Raw genomic sequence first — 12,240 nt, forward strand, 5'->3', positions numbered from 1 at the left:
GCCAAGTCCAGCAGAGGCGGATCTGCTGGCAGATGTCTTCTCAACACACGGATACTGCAGACACTGCCCACAAATCCTTCCTGGTCCTGATTTCCAAGGGCAGAAAACTCTCCCAGCTCTGGCCCCCTCGGCCTTTAGGCAGCCTGAGATACTGGAAGCGGGGAGTCAGAAAGCCAAGGAGGAGTTGACAGTAGCTGATAGGAGAAAGAGAGAGAGAGAGAGAGAGAGAGAGAGAGAGAGAGAGAGAGAGAGAGAGAGAGAGAGAGAGAGAGTGTGTGTGTGTGTGTGTGTTGGGGGCGGGAGCGTCTGGTGAGAGGCTTCGGCTCAAATAATGTAAGGAGAGGGGTCCGCCCACGTGACTCCAGAAAGGCGGAGACAAGAGAGCTGGAGGGTGGATTGACAGGCCGCGTGGGGTGGGGAGAGGGCGATCTGAATAATTGAGGAGCTGTTCAGCGGCAGCGGCTGCCTCCTGCTTTCCTTTGCCATCACCACCCCGCAGCGTACTCGGAGAGAGAGCCCTGCGCTCTAAGTGCGTACCGTCAGCCACCAGCCCCGGCAAGCCAGTTCTTCGCCTCCAGCCTCCGGTAAGTGAACGTACCCCTTCGCCGCAGTTTGTCCGCCTCCCTGCTCCCTGCACCCCAGCTGGATCCCCGCGAGCAGGATGATTGCCTCTCGTTGAATGAACCAGAGGGCCAGAGCCACAGGGAGGGGGGAAGCAGTGTAACATGGCGCGGAGGCTGAGGGCGCCCTCCGGGAAGGGGTCCCCTGGAAGAAGGAAGGAGCTGGGTCGGAGCCTCTCCAGCTCTGGCCTGGAATGGGGCCTGGACAGCCTCCGGGGTCGGGAAAACGGAGGCTTTTACTCGCGCGAGCTGCCAGGAGCTGCTGGGCACATGCAGCCCTGGCGCGGCCAGAGCGAAAGGCGAAGGAGGGAGCGATGAGCCACGTTCGGGCGCCCGGGTCTCCACAGACGCCGGGCCCGTCCCTTCCTCCCTGCCTTCTCACACACCCGGCTCCCGCAGCCCGGCTCTCGGCCTCGAAATGAGCCTACGGAAAGAAAGAGAAGCTTATCCGGCCTCACCTCTGGGGGGAGGGCGGGGACAACGTCTATCCTTTTACTGACAGCAAACAAACTCTTCAAAGGTACTCCAGCTGAGCTCGGCGCTCTCCGAGGGGCGTATATCCCCAGAGAGCGGCGACGCGCCGGGGACCGCGGGGATTTGATGGCAGAAGTGTCCAGGGAAGCTTCCTGGCCAGCTCCTGGGAGAGGGCTCTCGTCCGCACTCTCTCACCCTGGTCAGAGCCTCCTCTCTTCCCCCTTCCCCAAAGCACAGCAGTTGCCTAGGAATCCAGAGGGCGGAGTAGGGCAGTGTGGCCTCTCGCGACGCAGCGCCGAACCTCCTTCTCCCTCCTGAGTCGCCCACCCCAACACACACACGTGTATTTTGCATTGTGATTGAAAAGTAAAATAGAAATCGCCAAATGACTGGAAGCGGAGGAAAGATGCGGGGATGGCTCGAAAACCAGGGCTCTCTCCTGTTACTGGCACTTCTCACCCCACTGTCTGTGCGAATCTGTTCACTAAGGTCTTGAACTGAGAAGCGCAAAGGAACCGGTTCTGGGGTGGGACTGGCGCCAGAGTGGAGGAGCCAGTCACTGGCCGGAGTTGGAGAAAGACTGAAGAATGATACCCACCTCTCCCCACAACGCGGTAAGGGGCCGGGAGAAGACCGCGGCAGGAGAGCGCACGCAGGAGCCTGGGCTACAGAACGGGCAGCGGGAAGGGCTCTGTCCGCGGTGCTGAAAGGTCCCCGCGGCTGGATCTAAAGCCGCCGAGGAACTGGCGACTCACAGCTTGCCAGCGTTTCTCACAAGCAGTAACTGCGTTAAAACCACGTAAAGGGGGTCAGGTGGGGCAAGCGACCAAGAGACGGGTAAAGGTGCTCTGTGTTCCCTGGTTCCCGCCTTCCCACGGACACTGCCCGGAAAGAGGTTTTCCGCACTACTGAGTAGAAGAGCAAGGAGCGGGTATCACTCCAGGATTCAGCTTTGCTAACTTTGGGTGGGAAGGAGACCTTGTTCTATTTCCTCTGCCTGCGCGGTGAATCTTCCCATTAGTAAAGTGTTAGAAAAACAGGGATGCTGTTCTGATAAACACATTTGTGGCATTCAGGAACCAGAAAATTGTGAAGTTACACAAAGGAAGAGGTTTCATTGACTGAGAGACTTGGCTTTCTATTCCTGGCTATGGCTTTTTCTCTCCAACACTCTTCTCTCCCCATCGTTCATTGTTTACATCCTCTAGATAGAGATCTCTAAGCAGCCCTGTATGCTTGCTCCTTTGGCTAGTCTTTTATATTATGGGCAAGATGAGGAAAAAGCTAAATCAATTTTAGGAAGCCAAGTTAAAAGCATATTTACTAAACTCTTATACTTATGTTTATTTACCTACTGTCGGCAGGGTAGTATGATCTCATTTAAGTGTCACAATAGCTGGTAACCATAAGTATCACAAATATAAGAAAGCTGAAGTTAGGTATCTCAAATCCAGAGCTTGGATTAAAATTCAGGTCTGCTTAACTCCAAGGCTGAAGCTAGTTTCATGTCCTCATTTTGGCATTTGACTTTGGATAGCTGTTACTGGGGAATATAGAAAAGAATGTCAAAGGAGAAGGCCTGCTTTCTTTTTCATACACAGTACTCTCCCTCCCAACCCTTTCCTCTATAATCTGTTCACCCACCCACTGTCACTCACTCCCACCATACCAACTGCTTTTGTGCATGCTGATAGAGATACCACTGTTCACACAACTTGAGCTTCAGAATTACAGAAACAACTTAGAGGAATAAAACAGCAGGCTTTTCTGAAAGAGCAGCAGTGCTTCAGGGAATCTGGTGGACTAGAGTCCACTGTACTCTCATATTTAGAGTTATACTCTTGAGTTTTATGGCTGGAATAAGCTTTAAAATCATTCAGTATCATTGTTTTACAAGAAGGAGAATTTGGGGACCAAAAGATAGTCATTAGTCATTAGTCTAAGTCATATGATTGAAAGTTAGAATTGGAACCTACGTGATTTGATCCAGGGACAGTGCCCTTTCCACTTCCCTCAAGATGCCTCAAATACTCTTCCATGCTGCCTTCCCCAATAATCTTTGACAGGAACAGCAACATCAGTGAACTATATTTAGTAACATCCCACAATACAAACATATAAAATATAAGCAGTTATTTTAACTACTTTTTCTTCCTATTGTGTCTCCTCTGGTCTCACTATTCCAGTGTTGTCTGTCCCAACACACCTAGGATGTCTGACTCATCTTCCTGAGTAACAGTTCTCCCATGACATCAATTCACAAGGGGAGATGGTGGTATAGAACCTCTCTCCTTGCCCTGGTGTTGTCTATATTTCTAAGATCTATTCCCAAAAAAATAATTTTCCCAAAAGCAATTGCCCTAAGCATCTTCCTATATTCTCACAGGTACTTGGAGGAGGTCTTAAAAAGATCTAGAAAGAAATAAGTGATCATTGTAAGTGCTAATAGCAAATTCTAGGCACTATGCTAGATCCTTTCATAAATCATTTCATTGGATCTTCACAATTGTGTCAAGGAAATATTTCATTAACGATGGCCCTAGAGACTAGTGGTTACCAAATGGGAGGGGTTGGGGAAGCAGGTGGGCAGAGAGAAGGGAATTAAGGGTCACTGTAATTCACAATCACAATATAGGTAGGTCAGGGGGAAGGCAGTACAGCAAGGAGTAGACAATTAATAACTCTATAGCATTTTACTACGTTGATGGACAGTGACTGCAGTGGGCTAGGGGGGCTTGATAATATGGGTGAATGTTGAAACCACTGTGTTGTTTATGTGAAACTGTCACAAGAGAATGTCAAAGGAGAAGGCCTTCTTTCTTTTTATATCAATGATGCTTTAATAAAAAACGTTTTAAAAAGATGGCTCTAAAGTTCTAGGCCACTCTAACATAATAGCAGACCTGATGTTCTATTCACTTATTTTTGTTTCTCTTTCAGCCAATGGTAAAATCTCACCTTCATTAACTGAATTTTTGTGACCCTAGTAATTGCATTGGCAAGGAGGAAATTTTTATATTGAATTGTACTGTTCTATCCTATTCTATCAAAATGTAGAATTTAGAAACCAAATTCACTTCAATGACACTGATTTTTTCTTTTATCTCTTAATATTTAACACAACATATGTCCCCCAAATTTGTTACCCTTTGCTTAAAGATCGCCATATATCTTCTTAATGTTAATACTGACATTCTGCTTCAAAGCCTCTCTAGAACCAATTAAAGCATAACTCACAATTAAAAACATAGCTTCTTTTGTACCTTCACTGGGTGATCCTGTAAGGATACTTTTGCTGAAGTACTCTTAAACCATAACCTTAAACTGTCTAGAAACATTCCATCCAATGCGTTAGTTAGTAGCTAGCCACATGTAGCTATTTAAATTTTAATTAATTAAAAGTTTAAACATTAAAAACTCAGTTCCTTCATCACACTACCCATAATTCAAGTGTTTAATAACCATATGTGTCACATGGCTATTTTATTGAACAATGCAAATATAGAATATTTCCAGTATTGCAGAAAGTTCTATTGGACAATGCTGCTTTGAAAGTTTTACAACAACCTCACAGCAACTGAGAACTTGAAATTGGGAGGAAGAAATTGGGACTTTGCTTTAAAACTTCTGCCAAGAAAGGGGAAAAAGCCACTTGTGCTGAGGAAAGCTCTAGAAGCCCAAAGATGCTCAACAATAAGGCTAGCAAGGAAAGCACATGTCTCTTGAAGGAACTGGTGACCTCTGAGTTTACTTCATATGGACTCCATTTTACCATAGAGTAAAATGTTCCATGAATGGGTCTTGCTGGTTTTCTGAATTCCAACTTAGAAGTAACCTGAAAGTTCTGAAATTATTCAGAATTCAAGTATATATATAGATATATAAATAGATGACAGTTACAGATAGGTAGATGATAGATAGATAGATAGATAAATGATAGATAGATAGTTGATAGATACCATATATGTAACTATTGTGATATATATATAACACATAACATACAATATCACATATATAATAACATGTATGTGTGTTCATGTGTGTGCATAGTTTAATAAATATGGAAATAATACTAAACTTGGAGTTAGTAGTAAGTGTATCATTTAGTACTTGGTAGCATTATAAGGCCCTCTAGAGCTCCATTCCTTCATTTGTAAAATAGTGATGAGAATTACCATACTACCTATCTCAAGGGGCTATTGTTGAGACCCAAAGAGTAGATACATGAAAGTAATTTGTAAGAAACATGGTTGAATCTGTAATGGTTGACAATTTCATTAGCTATAGTATAGCATATAGACAAATAGAGTAGTTTAAGCTGAATGCATTTCTGAATGTTTTTAATCCCCCCATAAAAATATGATTTACTTTTGTTGTCATTTTTTCACTGAAAAGTGGAATGCTGATGGAAAGATCCTTTTTGGTTGTTGAGATTTCTAGTTGGTTAGGTCCTGTGAATTAAAATACAACATATTGTTTGTGGTTTTCTTATTTGACCCTGAATGTTTCCTGCAAGATAAAAAAATAAGAAGAAGAAATTTCTATGGTTCTGAAGCAACTTTCAACTTTTTACTAATAGCAAATGTTAGGCACTATGCTAGGTCCTTTCATAAATCATTTCATTGGATCTTCACAGTTGACGTTTTCACTGGGAAACTTGAGCCTTAAATCAATAGTCAATAACTGTTGTCATGATAATAGAGGTCCAAAGATAATAGTAAAAGTATTGTGGATATCCCTCAGCATGGGTGGGTGAAGGAGATAGTTTAAAAGGAATATTTTTACTATTTACTAATTGAAATGAGCTTCTACCCATCTCATGAATGAGAACAGGAACAATTTTATTTCATGCATTGATTAACTCAAAATAAAAGTAAAGACCATTAATTTGACTGAATTCGTGAGGTTCCATTAGGGGCACTGACCTTAAATAAGGGATCTTTATACCATCCATTCTCTAAGGTAAAATCTATTTGATCATGAGTAGAACCTAAGTACCTAGCTAACATTTACTCCCAAACCTCGTATCTATTGCCTATGCCTGAACTTTGATCTGTGATGTTCATGCCTAAATAGGAGTGCTCTTTTTATATCCCTGACTGGGTCAGAGATGACATAAATGCAGCCATGCCATCTTTAATAGATAAATATTTTGATACTTAAATATTTTTCTCTTACAATACAAAGGTTAACACAATGCTCAAGAATTAGAGAAAATAAGCCTGCAATGGAAGGCTTATTCCAGCAGATGATACCTAATTGTATTTATTACAGCTGCTATTCATCCCAAAATGTCAATTAACTAGTTTATTGTTTCATTTATTTTTGGCAAACCACCTGAGAAATCAAGCTGAGTATGGACAAGGGCTCTAGATTCATTCTCTGGTTCCAGGAGCTCTAGCAGATTATTGCCTTTCTTAAAGACCTGGTTTCCTTTTGTGAAGACTTTGCAAAATCTTAACAAAGGCATGGATGGTAACTTGTAAGATGCTTTGCCAGAGAAATAACTGAGGCATACTTTCTGCCCTGGATGCTGGTCAAGTATGTCATTCTCAGGCCTTTGTTGCATATGGAATTATATTACTAAAGGGAAAATTAGTGAGATTGTCAACCCTGGCCTCTAGTATCATGCTGATTTTAATAATAAATGCCTTTTGTTGGTAATCATGGTTTATTCATCTCATGGAAATTGTTTACTTTTTAGAAGGGCCTGGATTTTCAAATAGGGAAAATATATGACTTAACTGAAAAGAGTTTCGTTTTCACTGTCTAGCTTGAGGGATTTCAATGATTTTATACCCTAGGAAATGAGGAAAACAAACAATATAGCTTTGAAACTTATGCTACATTATGCTTAGCTTTGAAACATGCAATTATTCACTTAATCAATAGAGTAATTAAGGAGTGTCCTATATTGGCACAGAAATGCTATGGTCATGGGTGTTTGGAACTCCTGAAGCCTGGTTTATGAGCTCTCAATAAATATTTGTTGAATTCAGGTCATTTTTTCTGGTTAGTTTGTGCTATATACTCTTCTAGGCAAGCAAGGAGTATTCCCTGTAGTATTTTCCTTTAGCAAATAAGTCAGGAGACAAACACGGAATATCAAATCTTACCCTGAAAACCAACTCCTAGCCCCTCTGAGGTCATAGGTAGTGATGGCCAAGACAGACTGCTCCTGAGAACTGTATCTTGCTGCCCTCCTCCAGGGAACAAGGGACACATCAGCCCAAGGAGCTTACATTTCACTGTGATGAAGCAACTTCATAAACTCAGGGCTTAGATGGAGTTGTTTGTTATTTTCCATTTTACCTTAAAGAGATAGCTGTTATTTCCTTGAGAAAGTAGTTGATTGGCCTTCATGATTGTTGCAGGCCATTACTATACTAAATTCAGAAGGAGTTCAGCTTAGAATGAAAGCTCATATGTTTACTAGAGGAGAACTGATGAAATCACAGTCTAATTTCATCCCAGATTCTGGATCCCAGAATATTATCCTTTTCCAGGAACAACTGGACCTCCCTTTAAGGGCTTTAACTGGCTATTACTGACAAAAATGAAAGAAAAATAGATCATTCTGTTCTAGCAAGTCAATAAGCAGATGTTTGGAATGATCTGACTCTTATTTGCCAAAGGCAAAATATTTCAACCCAATAAACTGTCCCACAAATGAGCAAGCTGGTTTCCATGGCCTGTTCATTTTAAAAATTGTTTTCTTTCTTTGCATGTTTTTAAAATAATTACAAAATTAAAAAACAACTGGTATCCAGGTGTTTAAACATTTTGATGACAAAACAGTCTTCCTAGTTGTAAAGACTTAGTTGTTCATTAGCAATTATATTTATACAATGTATTGTTGTGCCTATATTTTGTTATGATCACATAGCCCAACTTTCTTATTTTACAGAAAATTGTCACCCAAGTTAATAGCAGAGGCAGAAGTAAGACTCAGGCCTCCTTTCTCTCAATCCACTGCTCTTTGCATCTTTTAACATCATGCATCTTTTTATTGGTCATGAAAACTTGTTTGATCTATGAGTTTAGCTGCCAAACTTTTACCAGAGCTGCTACAAGTGGTAAAGTGCATGTATTTAGGTTTCATATTATTTCCCTTTGCACCTCTGGGTGGAAGAACTATTGATTGAGAATAGTCAACAAGTAGAAATTTCTTAGGTGGAACTATGAGTCAGAAGAAAAGCATTCAAAATGCCAGAATCCCTGTTGCAAGAATTTGGGCAAGGATTTAATTTAACTCCTCTTACCTTTATCATCTTCATCTCTAAAACAAGAAATTGGCATTAAATAGTGTTTCAGGTCCTAGAAGCTATAACATTCTATGGTTCTATTAAATGGGGCCAAGGGCTTGAATAATACACACTCTGCCTCATTCAGCCCAAATAATCAAAATAAATCAACATTCTAATATTTATAGCATTACCTATTGAAGCCCTGGCATATCATGCTAGTACTTTCCTGGAGTAATAATAATAACAACAACAATCATGATGATGATCATGATAGCTAATATTATTTACATATTTACATTATCTATGACCCTATAATGTTGGTAACGTTATTATCCCAATTTTACAGATGGGAAACCTGGATCCCAAAGGAGTTAAATAACCTGCCAAAATTCACACAGTTAACAGTTTTCTGCTCTTAACCACCATACCGCACTGTCACTTGAAAAACACCAGTCTCTTAGGTAACTGATCTGCATCATTTATGGGCCAATTAACATACAAGCCCTTTCTCTAGAGAATTTCCATTTTACTTGAATTTTCTGGCTAGAAGAGTAATTAAGAGGGTGAAGAGAACTTCAAGGCTCTGGTTCTGATGAAGCTATATAGGGATCTGCATTGTCTTTCTGCAAGATGGATCTCTTCCTTTGCGATTGATACTATTAATCAATTGTTTCAATGGTTCAGTACTGAATGCTGGTGCTCTACAGGCTGCTGCATATGATGAGGACCACTTGGCTTCTTTTCCCAGAATGTGTGGACAGATTGCATGGCCAGAAATGTATGGATGCTGGTGCAAGACCCAGCATCTTCTAAGGCTACAAAAGTCAGCCTAATCATCTTCACTGTTCAGTTGAGTCTTCTGGCTTCTGCCTCTAGGTTTTTGACTCAGAGTGAGAATCTAGATAGCTTTTAAGGCTGAGATGGAGAGTTTTCAGAGTGTCATTTCCTGGTGGTGGGCTTCAGTCAAAAGTAAGACTAAAACTTGTAAGATTAAAACTTCAAGGATTATGTGTGAAATTCAGTTTCTTCACATGAAACCTACCTTACCAAATTGTCATAATATAATACAACACAGTACCCATCTATTTCCCTGTGGAGTTTAATGTGTGCTAAATCCATTCATGGGCATCCAGCACTTAATATGGAATGTCTAATAACTTGAGAATGACTCTGACAGCAGCCAAATGTGTGTGTGTGTGTGTGTGTGTGTGTGTGTGTGTGTGTGTGTGTGTGTGTAGAAAATACTTTTTATTCTTTAGCTCTAGTTTCTAGCTTGGTAAACTAGCCCCATATCCCACCAATACCAAAGCCAATTAGAATGCATAACTCTACATCTGCCTCTGTGGTTTCTAAATACTTTGTGGGGAGTGGGCTTATCTAGGAATCAGCTGAGACTGGGTTTCCTGCCTCAGCTTTGAAATGGCTGCAAGATTTCAGCCAGCACCCTTCAACTTCTTCCAGGCTCAGTTTTCTTACCTTTAATATTAGGGGTAATGGAATCTACCCTTCATATCCCAAGAAGGACCAGTGACATAGCATTTATTACAACTCCTTGTAAGCCATAAAGTCTGTGCAAAAGAAAGAAATGGGTTTTCGATCCTTTCAGTCCTTCTCAGTCAAAAATAACTTTCAGGTTGCCAATACCCAGTCCTGAGCCAGAACTGACAGCTAAGTCAAAGTCTTTGGGGTTAAGATCTTAGATCTAAACTTGCATGTTTATAAAATGGTATTTAGGAGGCTTGCTGGTTCCTTGTAAAATCAATGGTTTTCAACCTGTGGCAGTTCCAAGTCACTAAGGTGTCCTTTTTTATTGTCACAGACCCTGGAATGTACTACTGGCTTTTGGTGGACTGGGATCAGGAATGCTAAATATCCTGCATTAGGCAGGACAATCCTGCACAATAAAAAATTATTCCATCCAAAATGCCAATAGCACTGCTCCTCCACTGAGAAATGGTGTTCATATGCCATTCATGGTCCATAATTCACCAATTAATGCAGACAGAGAAAATTTACTTTTGGTATCCTCCCCCAGATGAAATACAGCCATACCCACGTGAGATATACACAAGCTCAGAAGCATTACTGGGCTTCCAGTAATTTTATTGAGAAGTCACATATAAAGTCAGAGATAATTGTTTTCAAACTGACCCTCAGAAGCTTCTACAAGAAGCCTCCTTCAACTTCTGCAGGTGCAAGGAGTCCCAACAAGTTAACATGACCATATTGCAAGGCTAAAACTAAAGGTTGACATTGGGGGCCCCAAAATCAGTGAACCATGATTTTGAAAACCACCCTCTTTGCAGTTCATTGAAGAAACATTGGGTTATGCCCCTAGTTTGAGACAAGCATGGGTCTGGCTAAACACTGGACATAATATCTGCCCTCAGGGCAGCAATAACCTGACAATCAGTCAGACATGAACTCCACTAATTATGTATGCACCATATATGACATGTGTTATAAAACAGCCTCCAAGGAGAGACCAGAGAATGATTCACCTCCATAGAGAAATTATAGTTGACTGTACTTTGAATGACATATATTTTCTCCTGTGGATAAATGAGATTAAAGAATATTATAGAAATGAGAACAGCATAAGAAATGCTGAAAGTGTGAATGTAAACGGCTGATGTGATCAGATAGAGACCTAGCTAGAAAAGGTAAAAGGTCTTATGGGAAAGACTCTGAAGAAACCTGAATGAAGCTGGGTGGATATATTTATTCAGCCTAGAGTTTATCTTTCAAACAGGCTTTTTATGAGTATCCTGGGAATATCATTGAATTCAGGGCTGGTTCATGGCAGATACCAGAATCATGAAGTCTAATCTCACAGCTAGAAGGAATCTCAGAAAACATACCAGACTTCTGTTTACCCTATGTTTTGCAGTTGAAGTAATTAAAAAACCAGAGATGTTAAGTGACTTGCCCAAGGTCAGTCAACAAATTGGTGACTGGACAAAGCCTAGAGCCTTGTCCATCTTTTTGGTTTGTAGCATTTTGTCTTGCTCTGTGCTGCTCTCAGGAATTTTATTCATCATTTGAGCATTATCCAATGTAACATACAATGTGATTATTAAATATTTATGAAACTCCAAGTTTTCCATTGCTCATTATGAAGATATAGTTCCTTCATTACAACCAGGTGATAGATGAGATCCTGGGCCGTTTCTACATGAGAGCATTCTCTTCAGAAACAGAAACAGCACACCCAACACATGGGCATAGCATTCTTCTCCCACCTCACACACCTCCCCTGCCTCCTCGTTTCAAACTGCCAGAGATTATAGAGGCACAGCCTGAACAGAAGGCATGTTAATCGCTGGTGATTCTGTAAATAATATGCTGTTCATGCTTGCATATGAATAATCACAGCCTCTTTATTTTCTCGATGAGGGAGGCTTCAGAATGATGAAGTTGCCTGCTCACAGAGCTCATCAGAGATAGGATCTCAGACTCCAGAGTGCCAGTTCTTTTTGTAATAGGGTTGAATTTTTCACCCATCTATACACTCCTAACAATTTATCCAGGCTATAGTCTTAAATTTCACCTCACAGTCAAGTTTGTCTGTGCATATTTAGATTCTGAAACTGTTTAGCTCCCACTGCCCTTTCCCTGGCCACCTTTCCTCTAACCCTCATCCTACGTACATGCCACAGAAATCATCTAAACCAATCCGCTCATTTCACAAGAGTGTCAACTGAGAGCCAGAGAGGTGAAGACACCTCTGCACTAGGTTGTGCAGCTGAAAGCCCCACTGGGACTAAATTCTCTGGCTCCCAGTCCCATACTTTTCCTCCACACCAAGCTGCTATTTCTCAAGGGTAGATACACAGCATTTTCCCAGTCTCCCGTTCCACCCCGTTCATTGCATAACCCCATAAGGTCGGATGGAAACC

At 41.4% G+C, this 12,240-nt stretch overlaps 1 protein-coding gene across 1 annotated transcript in view; it reads left to right on the forward strand.

Annotated features, from left to right (window-relative positions):
* The first annotated feature begins 370 nt into the window (after nucleotides 1–370).
* SLC7A14 (solute carrier family 7 member 14) overlaps nucleotides 371–12,240 on the forward strand; it is a 105,933-nt gene continuing 94,063 nt past the window's right edge. The window contains exon 1 of the mRNA XM_073232095.1: nucleotides 371–584. The gene's annotated coding sequence lies outside the window, so the exon portion shown is untranslated. The remainder of the gene's footprint in view (nucleotides 585–12,240) is intronic.

The sequence above is a fragment of the Manis javanica genome, chromosome 3 (genome assembly GCF_040802235.1).
Source record: "Manis javanica isolate MJ-LG chromosome 3, MJ_LKY, whole genome shotgun sequence".
Classification (NCBI taxonomy): Eukaryota; Metazoa; Chordata; class Mammalia; order Pholidota; family Manidae; genus Manis; species Manis javanica.